Source organism: Gopherus flavomarginatus, chromosome 21 (genome assembly GCF_025201925.1).
Source record: "Gopherus flavomarginatus isolate rGopFla2 chromosome 21, rGopFla2.mat.asm, whole genome shotgun sequence".
Lineage (NCBI taxonomy): Eukaryota > Metazoa > Chordata > Testudines > Testudinidae > Gopherus > Gopherus flavomarginatus.
Window position 1 is genome coordinate 1279240 of NC_066637.1, and position 12343 is coordinate 1291582.

At 43.7% G+C, this 12343-nt stretch overlaps 1 protein-coding gene and 1 long non-coding RNA gene across 8 annotated transcripts in view; one reads left to right on the top strand and one right to left on the bottom strand.

Moving 5' to 3' along the window:
* CAMTA1 (calmodulin binding transcription activator 1) overlaps positions 1-12343 on the bottom strand; it is an 863171-nt gene that overhangs the window by 627666 nt on the left and 223162 nt on the right. The window lies entirely within an intron of this gene.
* The window catches only part of LOC127038748 (uncharacterized), a 471922-nt gene that overhangs the window by 227009 nt on the left and 232570 nt on the right, over positions 1-12343 (top strand). The gene's annotated exons all lie outside the window — the stretch shown is intronic.

Sequence of the window (12343 nt, forward strand, 5' to 3'; positions counted from 1 at the left end):
GATATTACCCCACCCACCTTGTGTCTCTAATAGCCTGGGACCAACACAACTTCAGCTACACTACAAACAACGATGGGAGTGGAAGCAGCACTTCCCACCCAAACACGATTTCACACAACACAGCTTTTTCAGTTAGAATGTGGTTTGCTCTTCACCATGTTAGAAGTGGGAGATGCAAATTGGTTCTTATAAACAAGAGGCTTGCTTCCCTCTTACTATGGAGAGGTCAGGCATCTCTTCATAATCTAGAACCCATTACATGGTTTTCTTGCAGACTGAAGTCCACAGGTATGCAACGAATTTCTGAAACCTGCTCATGGGGATGGATCCTGCCATCAGACAAGTGTGCTGAAGAACTATGGCCAAAGAAGTGTGTGTCTTTTCAGCATGGTCACTCAGACCCCCTTGGAGCATTTATCCCCACTGTGATAATATGAAAGACAAAAGCTCAATTCAGGCTCAGAGGGATAGATCTTTAGACAATTCTGAAAGTATAATTCAATTCTTATAAGAGGATAAAGGAAGGATTCACATCAACTAGGATAGGAGTTCCCGGGGGCTTTGTGCTTAACAACATATTAGAGGCTGATTTCCCTCATCCAGAGGAAATACCTTTGGAGAACAAGGAAAACCTCTCTCACAAAACTGGACAAATTAAAGTCTACAACAGAGACACAATCAAGTCTCCATGCTGCACTTCATGCACTAATTAAGGCCTCCACAGTTACAAAGACTTATTCATTAGGAGGATGCAAACTGCAAAAATGGGATAACAAAACAGGACTTGGGCAAAGCGCAGAAAAGGCCCCCTTCCCAGAACGCTCATCTTTATAACCAAGAGGAGTAGATCAGAATGTAGCCACTTCATAAAGCCCACTTGAAACTGGATTCTGTACTTTCATCTTGGAAGCGTCAGCTAAGGTAGGTTGGTAGTTGGCTGGCTGGTTTGGAAACTGACTACTGGGAAAACAAGACCAAAGGCCAAAGTAGCTCCCATCACTGTGGTTCTCTCAAAAATACCGCTAGGCTCCTCAAAGCGGTCACTGCATCCCTAGTGCAGCCCAATTTTCTAGGTAATCTATGGCCTGGCTTTTCACTAATTCAAATAGAGCATTGATTACAGTGCCAGGACAAACCTCAGTCCAGAAGCGAAGAGATTAATGAGGACTACCCAAATGGTCTCTCTTACACACACAGGTGGAGGTGTGTGTGTGGGTGGGGTTTGAACTAATCCCCCAGAGAGCATTAAAACAACAATTACTGCACAAACAGAAAACGTTTCACATCCAAAAAAAAAAAAAAAAAAAAAACCAACCCACAACAGCAGAGCAGACCCAGTGCCCGTGCCCTTGCCACAGCTCAGGGGTGCCACATGACTCCTGACCCTGTGTTGGCGGGGCACAGGATGGAAGTGTTTTACTATCCAGAAACAAACTTATCAAGGCGTTACTAAGTCACATAAGATGCCATGGTCTAGTCCAATATAAATTCTGTAACTTCTCCCACCCAATCTAACTGAATCTATTTCACTTTCTCCGCATGCACCCACAGCCTGATACCTCAAATCTTCACACAGCCAGATATCACTTCATCGCAGCACATTTCTGCAATGATATCATTCATAATTTTATTATGTGGCAAGGGTATCTCAAGCAATATTATGTATGCACGTCACAAAGGACAGAGATCACCATACACAGGATTACTATTAAACCTAACTCGTGTACTAGTTTGTAAATAATTCCTATTGTATTTACAAAGCGCATTTTCAGTTATTTAATGCAGCTAACATATCTATTAGCCACAAACAAAATTCAAATATGAAACAGAAAATCAAAGTAACATTTAATTTAAGGAGAATATCTCAACCAAAGAGCCCGGGAGTCGTTCTATTCAAACGACTCTACATTATGTAGAAGAGAAACAAGCAAAGATTCATATTACAGTTTGACACCTACATGCCAACTTCTGTCACTACATCAGTAACAAGAAGCTGGGAAACCTCTTGTCTACAACCTCACAAATTGTAGAACTAGAAGAGATCAGTGATGCTCAGCAGTACTTGGAATGGATGTTCACAGCACAAAGCCAACCAAAGAGAGGAATGCCCTGACAAAATGCATTGTTGGAATCAGTGAAATATGCAGAGAGAGTCAGCGCAACTGGCGCAGCGGCAGAAAACTTTAGGCTAAACTCTAATGTAGATACACAAACACTCTGTTTCTATTACATCCCATGGCATTTGTGGAGGGGAGCAAAACAACAAAACAAATATATTTAAGAAGGATACAACACAAGAATAAACATCCCCCTATCAATGCACATGCAAGTCATCTCATGCATAAGCCATACGGCATCAGTGCCCACACTGCATCATATGCTAGCAGAGGAGAAAAACATCTGGCCCATGTGAGTAGTGACCCTTAGTCTGCTGTTAATTGGCTTACATGAAAGGAGATGGTGGGTCTGAACCCAGTTTCCAGTAATACACATCTACATAACAAAAACCCACCAGCATAATTGCCACTATCTGGCCTCCTGCAGCTGGCATTCAGCAGACTGCTCAGGAACTTTGAACTCCCTTGTCACTCCTTGGAGATATCCTAGGGGCATATTGGCAGATGTGGTATATATCGCTGCTGCCCATGCTATGGATCTGTGTTCTGTGAATAAAGACAGGCCTCCAGTTACCACGGCTGTTATTTCTTTTACATGCACCCCTTGTTTTACTGTGAATCAAGTGACAGGTAAAAGAAACTCAGGTGTGATTTAACTAAAGAACTCTAGCTGCACAAGTAGCCAGCAGAGGTGTTAGAATCATTTGCTGGCATTAAAAGACACTCCAAACAGCCTACAATGAAAGGAGATATCTCGGCCCCAGAAGCTCAGCCACTAGCAAAGACAAACATGTTTAAAAAAGCCCTCTCTCAACTTTACATCATAACCCCACATCCAATAAGACTAATAAAAACAGAGACAAAATTTGAACATTAATACATCCATGATACAAACTAACAGAAGCCATTGATCAAAAGCTCCTATCTCCTCTCCCAGCTGACAACTCACTGGCTCCTTCACACCCCAGAATGGAATCCCATTATCTACAAGAGAAACTAAATTCCAAAAGCAGATACACAAAACAAAAGAAATGTCAAAGGAAGTCCTATAAAATAAAGGCTCCACCCTCCAAGCCTTTACTCTACCAGAAATGTTGAAATACCAACAGACCAATCCCAGCTATTAGAAATATTGTTAAACAATAAGCCTGAGGAATCAATGTTTTAGACGAGATTACACAAAACACTGTAGGCAAAACACAAACATGCCAGGCCAGGGGCTCCTTGGTAGTGTCTCATGCTGCAGCAGCTGCTTAAAGGAAAATGTTGGAGCCATTTTGGGATCCTTATTAACTGACCATGCAACTCAGCTGTGGGCAGAGAATCTGCACAAGGCCTGTGCATCGCTTAGACTAGAGTCTGAAAGTCTTGTGCAGGGCCCTGCGCACAAGTCTCTAAAAACCTAGCAGCCCCCCAAAAACAGACAGACAATTTGAAGGCATACAATTAGCAATGGGGTAAAGTATTAACTGAATTTCTCTTGCAGCCAGACCTAGCCACTTTTTTCTAAAGCAGGTAGATACCTGAGCCTTCAGGGCAAGTCAGACTGCCAATATTCCAGACAAGGTGGGTGGGAAGACATTTCTCACTATCACTCCCAAAATGCTGCTATTCCCTGTGCCTGGCAGGGGAGCTGAACCCAGTTTTACACATCCCCAACCCACACTCAGCTACCCAAATCCTTCAGCCAGTCATTAGAAAAAGGGGACCTACAAAGATATTTAACTTCTTTTTCCTTCTTTCCAACAGCAGCCCGTCAATAAAAGATAGGAGTGTGAAAGTATGTTACTATGGCACTGGGAGAGCCATGCCTGCTCCTTGAAACATAGTCAATCAAAGAAAACTTGCTGAGTAGCTTTTGATGCAATATATATTATATCAAACACACAAAGAGATTTTGCTCTTCAAAGGTTACTATAAAGAGAATCAATGTTATGAGAGAGAAATTTATGTTCTTTTTGTCACATTCAAAAGAAACATACACCAAACAGGGAAAAACTAACTGCTTAAAGTGATTAATAGCCACAAAAGACTCCAGAGGCTTAGCTGTTTCCATTCTAAACCCCCCTTTTACAGGGGGCTTTAACTCACATTCAGCCAGAAGCTGGCATTGTTGCAGGTCGTTAACTCCACTACAATTTGTTTACATTATTTATTAAAATCAGTGCTGTTTTTGTCATTCAGAAATTGAAAAACAAAATCCTAAATTCTGGATCGCTTAGTAAAGCCATTTCTGTTCAGGGTTAGCTTTTGCATATGGTCAATCTTTAAAATGGACTAATCATTTCTGGCAGCCTGGAGAGAAACATGTTTTGGAGGCAAAACAGGTAGCTGGGTTTGCAGCCTAGCTGCAGAACATACATAGTGTCTGGCCTCACAGCTTTCAGTTAATCCACTGGAGATGCTTGGTTTTACATTTTTTTAAATCTTTGTAGGCATCCATGCTAGATCATATGCTTGCTGCAACACACTCTTACTACACAAAACGCCATTGTTTCAGTAGGGGTTTGAACAGAAAGAAATGTCCATTGTATCATGGACAACATCTGATACATGCCATTTGCAGGTAGGCTTCAGAGAACTATAGGTAGGATATTTACTCTGCTAAATGCAATAGATTTCAATTGGATTTTGTTTTGGAACTGTGATGCTGATCTCAAAAGTGGCCCTGGAGCATTACAATGTTCATGCAAGTACCTAATACAGTCTGCAAATCAGAACTGTTAGTTGACACTGTACCAGATCTAATGGAGCTACAAACAGGGCGTCATCAGCAGAAAGCTGCTGGGTTTCACCCTAAATGTTTAACACCAAATAAATCAAAAATGAAAAAAAATCATAATTATGCAGAGGGCCTGACTGAAATCAACAAAATCATCCGGAACAATAAAGGCTTTTGCCTCAGGCCAGCCAGCACAGGACTGTTCCTTACAAAGCTTCCTGGCCTTCTCCTGAATGGTTTTACTTTTTGCTTTCTGACCACAGAACCGTCTGTCTGCAAGAGGTGAATTATAAATGAACCCAAATCATATTTGCTAGTGCTTTCTCTGGCACAGTTTTAAGTGTCCCAAGTAATGAGATGATCACTTCTTAGCACATATGACCATTAGGAAATTTTGCCTATTTAAACTTAAAAAAAATACATTTTCTTAATTCCTTAGCAATTGCTCCTAGCTACACCCTTCAACAATCCTAATTACACAGTGGCAGCTTTAACAACGAATTTCCTAGCTTTCTTTATGGCTTTTAGTCAGGTGTTAATTTTTATCATAGTTGGTGTTTTTGCAATTTCATTCTGATGTAAAACAAACAAACAAACAAGCGGATATTAACATCCCGTACTAAGCACTGCATGATGGGTCTTTATCCAAGGGTATAATGGCAAAGTTGTAAACAACGCAAGTATAAAGAAAGGAGAGCAGATTTCCTAGCAGAATAATTGATCCAATCAGACTGAACATAAATATGGCTTGAAAAGCATCACTGGCTGTAGATGCCATGTTCAGCTCTTTGAGCTAAAGAAATGTGCAGGCAGATCCTGCTTGGAGATGGTGGTGTAACACCCACTGGAAATGGAATTTTTCTGCATTTCCATTATTATTGGATTAGATGTTCTTGTAATTTGTGACAAGGCAACCCAGTGTTTCCACCTCCCTCTGTTCAATGCCACGTCTCTTGCTGCTTTATAATCTGTTCCTATTACATTGACAACTTCTCAATGGTTTTCTTACATATAATCTTTTGTCCTCCTCTTTTCCATCTTCCACCAAGTGGTGTCCAGTCAAGTGCTTGTCTAGGACTATCTCTTTTTGTCTGTACAACATGTCCAGTTACTTCAGCCGTCTCCCTCAATCATTGTCTCTACAGCCTGTTGGTCAGTCTTTTGAAACATTGGCAATACTTACTTTAATGGACACCAAGTATTCTCCGCAAGCATCTCATGGAATGCATTAAGTATCCTGCTGTGGGTTTCTAGCATTGGCCAGATTTCAGAAGCATATAACTATGTGGGCATCACAGTAACTTGGTTCACTTTATCGTGGTACATGTGCAAATCTCGGCATTTTTCAAAATATTGGCCAGTCTCAAAAAAGCTCCACATGTCTTTTTAATTCTTGCTTTCATCTCCTTAGGAAGCTGGGCATCAGCATTGGTTGTACTTCCCAGATATACAGACTTGTTAACTATGCTTCATCATCAATCTCATCTGCATCCTCACTTCAGACCTTTCTTTCAGCGATAGTGACTTATTTTCTTTTGGCTGATTTTTAATCCTACTTTGGCAACCTCACATTTGACATCTGTGGTCCCAGGAAAGATGCCTGTGAAGTCCTTGGTGTAGTGAGGCACTGCTGTGGACGCAGTAGCCTCTCACCCTCCATCTCTAAGCATTTTCTTGCTGATTATACAGCAAGGGTGAACTCACAAAGCTCCCAGAAACAGACTGGCTCTCCTATGCACAGGAATCAGCTAACAGAATGGGAGCAGTAAAGCATTTCCTCCTCACCAAACACACAAGCTGTCCCATAAGGCTTTGACAAAGACCAGGGGAAACCTGTGAGCAAATGCTCAAATACTAGGGGATAAGGACAGGGGAAGGCAAGGAAGATGATGGAGGCATTTCTTCTCCCAAAGAGTTCTGCCCCAGACTGACTCAGCCCTCCCAACCTGTGCCCCAGAAGATGAATAGGGAGGGGTTCTGCAAGGTTAGAGTGTACAACACCATGGAGGTCACTCTGCCACCTACTTTGTGTCCCCTCCCATGCAGTGGCGGGGGGCAGCACAACTTGGCCGGTGCCTTCTCTTACCTGCCAGCTTTGTCTGTCTTCCCCTCCTCCTTGGGCATTTAGGACTCTAGAAGTGTTTCTCAGACACATGCAGTTCTAGTCAGGGCCAGAGATGGAACCTGCTTTTAATTCTAGCACCTTTTGGGCTCTTGACTATCTAATTCCTGACTTTGAGGCTTTCCCCTCCCTAATGGCACCGCAGTGTAACAGGCCTGAGAGCTGGGGGTGATACAGGGAAAACAAAGATTCTCCTCCTGTATGGTGCAGAGAGGTCTGGGACAGATAAGGCTACTGTCAGGAGTTAATAATCAATTCCCAAGGGAGTCTTTGAGGTAGATCAATCTCTGTTCTGTGCTATCCCTCTTCCCTATCAGCCCAAGTTCACTTACTGTGGCTTAGCTCTTGATCAGGAAGGAATGGCTACCGGGAATCTGCCATGACAGTAAGAGCCTTGCCTGAGTGAGAGAAGCAGACAAGCTAAACAACCTTGCAGGAGGATTTCACAGGTCACAACACTTGTGGACTTGCAAGGTGTGGTGTGTCACCCTGGGTGTTTGTAGCTGTGATCTCTATCTCTGAGCAGTGCTGCAGTTCCTGACGGATAAGCAAGCGCTGGGAGAAGGCAAACATTTGAATGCACAGTACCAAGGTTAGGAGGCTGGAGTTACAAGTGTGTTAAGAAGGCAGCTTGGCCCCAGTTCTGTGAATATTCTACTTTCTATAATTACCTAATCTCTTATCCATCACATTGGAAAAAAATCAGTTCCTGTAGCATTACACAGGTGCTGAGTTATACCTGCTTTGAAGACGGTGCAGACACCAGAACAAAAGGGAACTGACTTCAGAGAAAACGAAGGCAACAGATACAGCCCTGAGGACTACAGCCAAAATCCTCCTTATGCAGCTTCAGACTCCTGGGAACGAACAGACCCAAATCAACATAGGAACTGAGCAGAAGAGGTAGAAGGCAGAAAAGTGCCATTTGTTCTTTTAGGATTTCCACTGAAAGCGCGCGCACGCTGTTCTGTAGCAATGGGACATTCACCCAGCTGCATTGCACATTCATCAGGCACAACAATACTGCTGTACATAAGAACTTAAGGATAGCCATACTTGGTCAGACCAGTTCTCCATCTAGTCCAATATCCTGTTGTTCGACAGTGACCAGCACCAGGTACGTCAGAAGGCATGAACAGAACAGGGCAATCATTCAGTGATCCATCCCCTGTCGTCCAGTCCCAGCTTCTAGCACACTCAGAGACAGGGGCTATGACCCTGACCATCTTGGCTAATAGCCATTGATGGATCTATCCTCCAGGAACTTACCTAATTCTTTTTTAAACCCAGTTACACCTTTGGCCTTCACAACATCCCCTGGCAACATCCCCTGGTTGATTGTGCATTGAGTGAAGTAGCACTTCCTTATGTTTGTTTTAAGCCTCCGGACTATTAAGTTCACTGAGTGGCCACTGGTTCTTGTGATATCTTATTCACTTTCTCCAAACCATTCCTGATTTTATAGACCTCTATCATCTCCCCTGAGTCATCTCTTTTCTAGGATGACCAATCCCAGTCTTTTTACTCTTTCCGCATATGGAAGCTGTTCCATATCCCTCATCGTTTTTGTTGCCCTTCTCTGCACTTCTTCAGTACTTTATCTTTAATGAGATGAGGTGACCAGAACTGCATGCAGTATTCAAGGTGTGGGCATACCACAGATTTATATAGTGGCTTTCTGATAGATAATAAAAACAGAAAATCTCTTTCCTAATGGCTCCTAACATTGCTCGCTTTTTTGACTGCTGCTGCATGAGTGGATGTTTTCAAAGAACTAGTCATGCCGACTACAAGATCTTTTTCTTGAGTGGTAACAGCTAATTTAAGACCCCCTCATTTTGTATGTATAGTTGGGATTATAGAATCCTGTGGCACCTTATAGACTAACAGACGTTTTGGAGCATGAGCTTTCTCCAAAACGTCTGTTAGTCTATAAGGTGCCACAGGATTCTTTGCTGCTTTTACAGATCCAGACTAACACGGCTACCCCTCTGATAGTTGGGATTATGTTTCCTAATGTGCATTTCTTTGAATTTTCTTGCCTAGCCACCCAGTTTTGTGAGATCTCTTTGTAGCTCTTTGCAGTCAGCTTTCGACTTAACCATCTTCAGTAATTTTCTATCATCCACAAACTTTGCCGCCTCACTTTTCACCTTTTCCAGATGATTTATGAATATGTTGAACAAAACTGGTCCCAGCATAGATCCTCACAGGACCCCACTATTTACCTCTCTCAATTCTGAAAACTGACCGGTTATTCCTAAGCTTTGTTTTCAAATCTTTTAACCATTTACTGATCCTCAAAAAGACCATCCCTCTTATCCCACGACTGCTTACTTTGTTTAAGAGCCTTTGGTGAGGGATATTGTCAAAGGCTTGCTGAAAGTCCAAGTACACTATATCCACTGGATCACCCTTGTCCACATTTGTTGACACCCTCAAAGAATTCTAGTAGACTGGTGAGGCATGATTTCCCTTTACAAAATTCATGTAGACTCTTCTCCAACATACTGTGTTTATCTGTGTCTCTGATAATTCTGTTCTTTACTATAGTCATAGGCGCCTGGAGCACCCACAGAAAAAAGTTAGCAGGTGCTTAGCACCCACCAGCAGCCAGCTCCCTCCTCTCCCCCAGTGCTGCCTCTCTGCCAGGGGCCCTGCTGATCAACTCCTCCCCCTCCTTCCCAGAGCCTCCCGCCCACTGCAATCAGCTGTTTTGTGGTGTGCAGGAGGCTCTGGGAGGAGGGGGAGGGGCAGAGGCAGAGACAGGACATGCTCAGGGGAGGAGGCAGAACTGGGCAGGAAGAGGTGGGGCGAGGATGGGGACTTAGAAGAAGGGGTAGGGCAGGGGCAGAGCCTGGGCGTTAAGCACCTCCCAGGCCTGGAGGAAGCCAGCACCTATGACTATAGTTTCAACCAATTTGCCCAGTACTGAAGTTACGTTTACAAAACTGTAATTGCCAAGGAAGCTATGGGAAAGCAGGGGCTGCTGAATACAGAAGCTGGTTCTGTGGGGTAGGGACAACAACAGTTCAAGAGTTAGGGTAAGTCACAACTGGAAACGTTTGGAAACCTGTGGCCCTATTTGTGCCCATCACATACATGCCACATCGTTCAGCACTATTAAGGCAGCACGGGATGTGCCTGCTCAAGAGAGGCCCAGGGCTGGAACAGGAGGAGGTGCTGCAGGATCAAAATACACAGGCAAAGGGAGGGCAGGGTGTTTCTCCTGGGAGAGGTAGTGGGAAACAGGAGGAGTTCTCCAAGGACCAGTACTAAGGTGCACTTGTCAAAGCGATCACAGCACCTCCCTGCTCTAGGGATGAGTCAGCTACAGTCAGCTCTATCACCTCCTTTTTTGCACAGACCAAAATTTCCAAATATGACTGGCCTACAGCCAGGCTCCCGAATCCATCTTTAGGCAAGTAAGTAGGAGAGGCCTGATTTTTAGAAGTGCTGAACACCCACAAGTCTGGTGGAAGCTGGGACCAGCAGGCATTCAGCACCTTAAAAAATCAAGTAACTTTTATTAAGTTACTTCTTGATCCATCTTTTGGCCTAATTTTATGGATCCAATTGCCCCAATGCACTAAATTCACACATTTCTTTAACAAAAACTCTTTTCTTAGGCTGTGTTAGTTTAGAAATCCAAGAGTCTCTGAGAGATCTGGAGGAGCCTAAGAGAAAAGGCAGGATACCGAGGTTGAACTGTAACATTTGGGTTTAATGGCTGGCTATTAACAGATTTTTTTAGAAATGTATAAACCAGACTGTGTTCAGTTTTGCAGCATGAGCATTGCTACTAATGTATGTGGTATTCATATGTGTGTGGTATTCATATGCTGCTCTGCAAAGTACATCGCCGTGTGAAACTAGCCCTATTTAGGTAAAAAATGAAAGATTCATCACTACTTAAAACGAAATCATTGAAATAATAATTAAAAAACAAAACAAGAATAAAAGTTCTGTGATAATATAAACTTCACTTTAATGTGTATTAATTCCCTTAATGATTTACTGTATGTGTCCTACAGGGTCAAATCAATGTCTTCACAAAAAATTCAATTAAATCCTATTCATTGTATCTTTCTAGTGAGTCTATTGTTTGCCTTTGTCTCCTATCAAACCATTTGTCAGTTGCTCTTTGCCCAAGATTACAAACAAAAGAGAGCATGTCACCATCAAGGTCAGAAGAGAAAGACCCAAATCCTGCAAAATCCAGTTTTCTGCATTCATGCTCTCTGCTTAATTGCAAAGTGTATGAAGAAAGAAGGGCCCCAAAGTTTCCAAACATCTGACTAATAGCAAAGGAACAATCTCCTCTCTTCCACACTCAGCTGTCCCTTCCTAAACCTGTTTCTCCATCTGGTGTATTTGGTGAGTTCCTCCAGAGACTAAACAAGTTTCTGCCACACTGGGCTTTGGCCTGAGGCATTACTCATCCCTTTTTAAACTCCTCGGCCCACACACCACATTCTTTCTAAAACCTCAAAGAAACATTACAAGAAGAGTTTTGAATCAACTACAAACTGCCATCAGCAGAAAACAATCCCCTAAATCTTAATTGTTACAGTCAGTTAAAAAGAAAAAAAGAAAGCGGGAACTTGGAGAACATATCAATGCCCTCCCTGAAGAAAGTGTTAATAACAGGGGCGGCTCCAGGCCCCAGCACGCCAAGCATGTGCTTGGGGCGGCATGCTGCGGGGGGCGCTTTGCCGGTCGCTGGGAGGGTGACAGAGAGGCAGCCTTCGGCAGCGTGCCTGCAGAGGGTCCGCTGGTCCCGCGGCTCCGGTGGACCTCCCGCAGGCATGCCTGCGGAGGGTCTGCTGGTCCCGTGGGAGGTCCACCGGAGCTGCGGGACCAGCGGATCTTTCGCAGGCACACCTGCGGGAGGTCCACCGGAGTCGCGGGACTGGCAGAGCACCCCCTGGGGCATGCCGCCGTGCTTGGGGTGGCGAAAAGTCTAGAGCTGCCCCTTGTTAATAACCACGGTCAGTCCAAACTGTGACTGTAATAAGCCTTAAAAGCATCAGCCCAACATGGCAGCAGTAACAAAGGCAAATAGGGTACTAGCCTGTATCAGCAGAAGGACTGAATACAAAACACACAGATGAGCACGAGGACCTTGTTTGAATCTCACCCCTCATGTTCTGTCTGGTCCTATGGACTGTCCCATGAGGAGACTGTTGCCTTGGATATGAGGCAAATGCCAGGATCAAAACTGTGACTGAAGGTGTCAGGCTGCTGATCTCTGGAAGAAGAGGAGACTTTGAGGTGAGCTAAAAAGGTCCATTAAGTGGGAAGAGATTCACTTTTCACAGTAGGGAGGCGGCCAGTAAACTGGGGAGTCAGAGCACAAGTTATTCAGGCAGGGATCGTGTC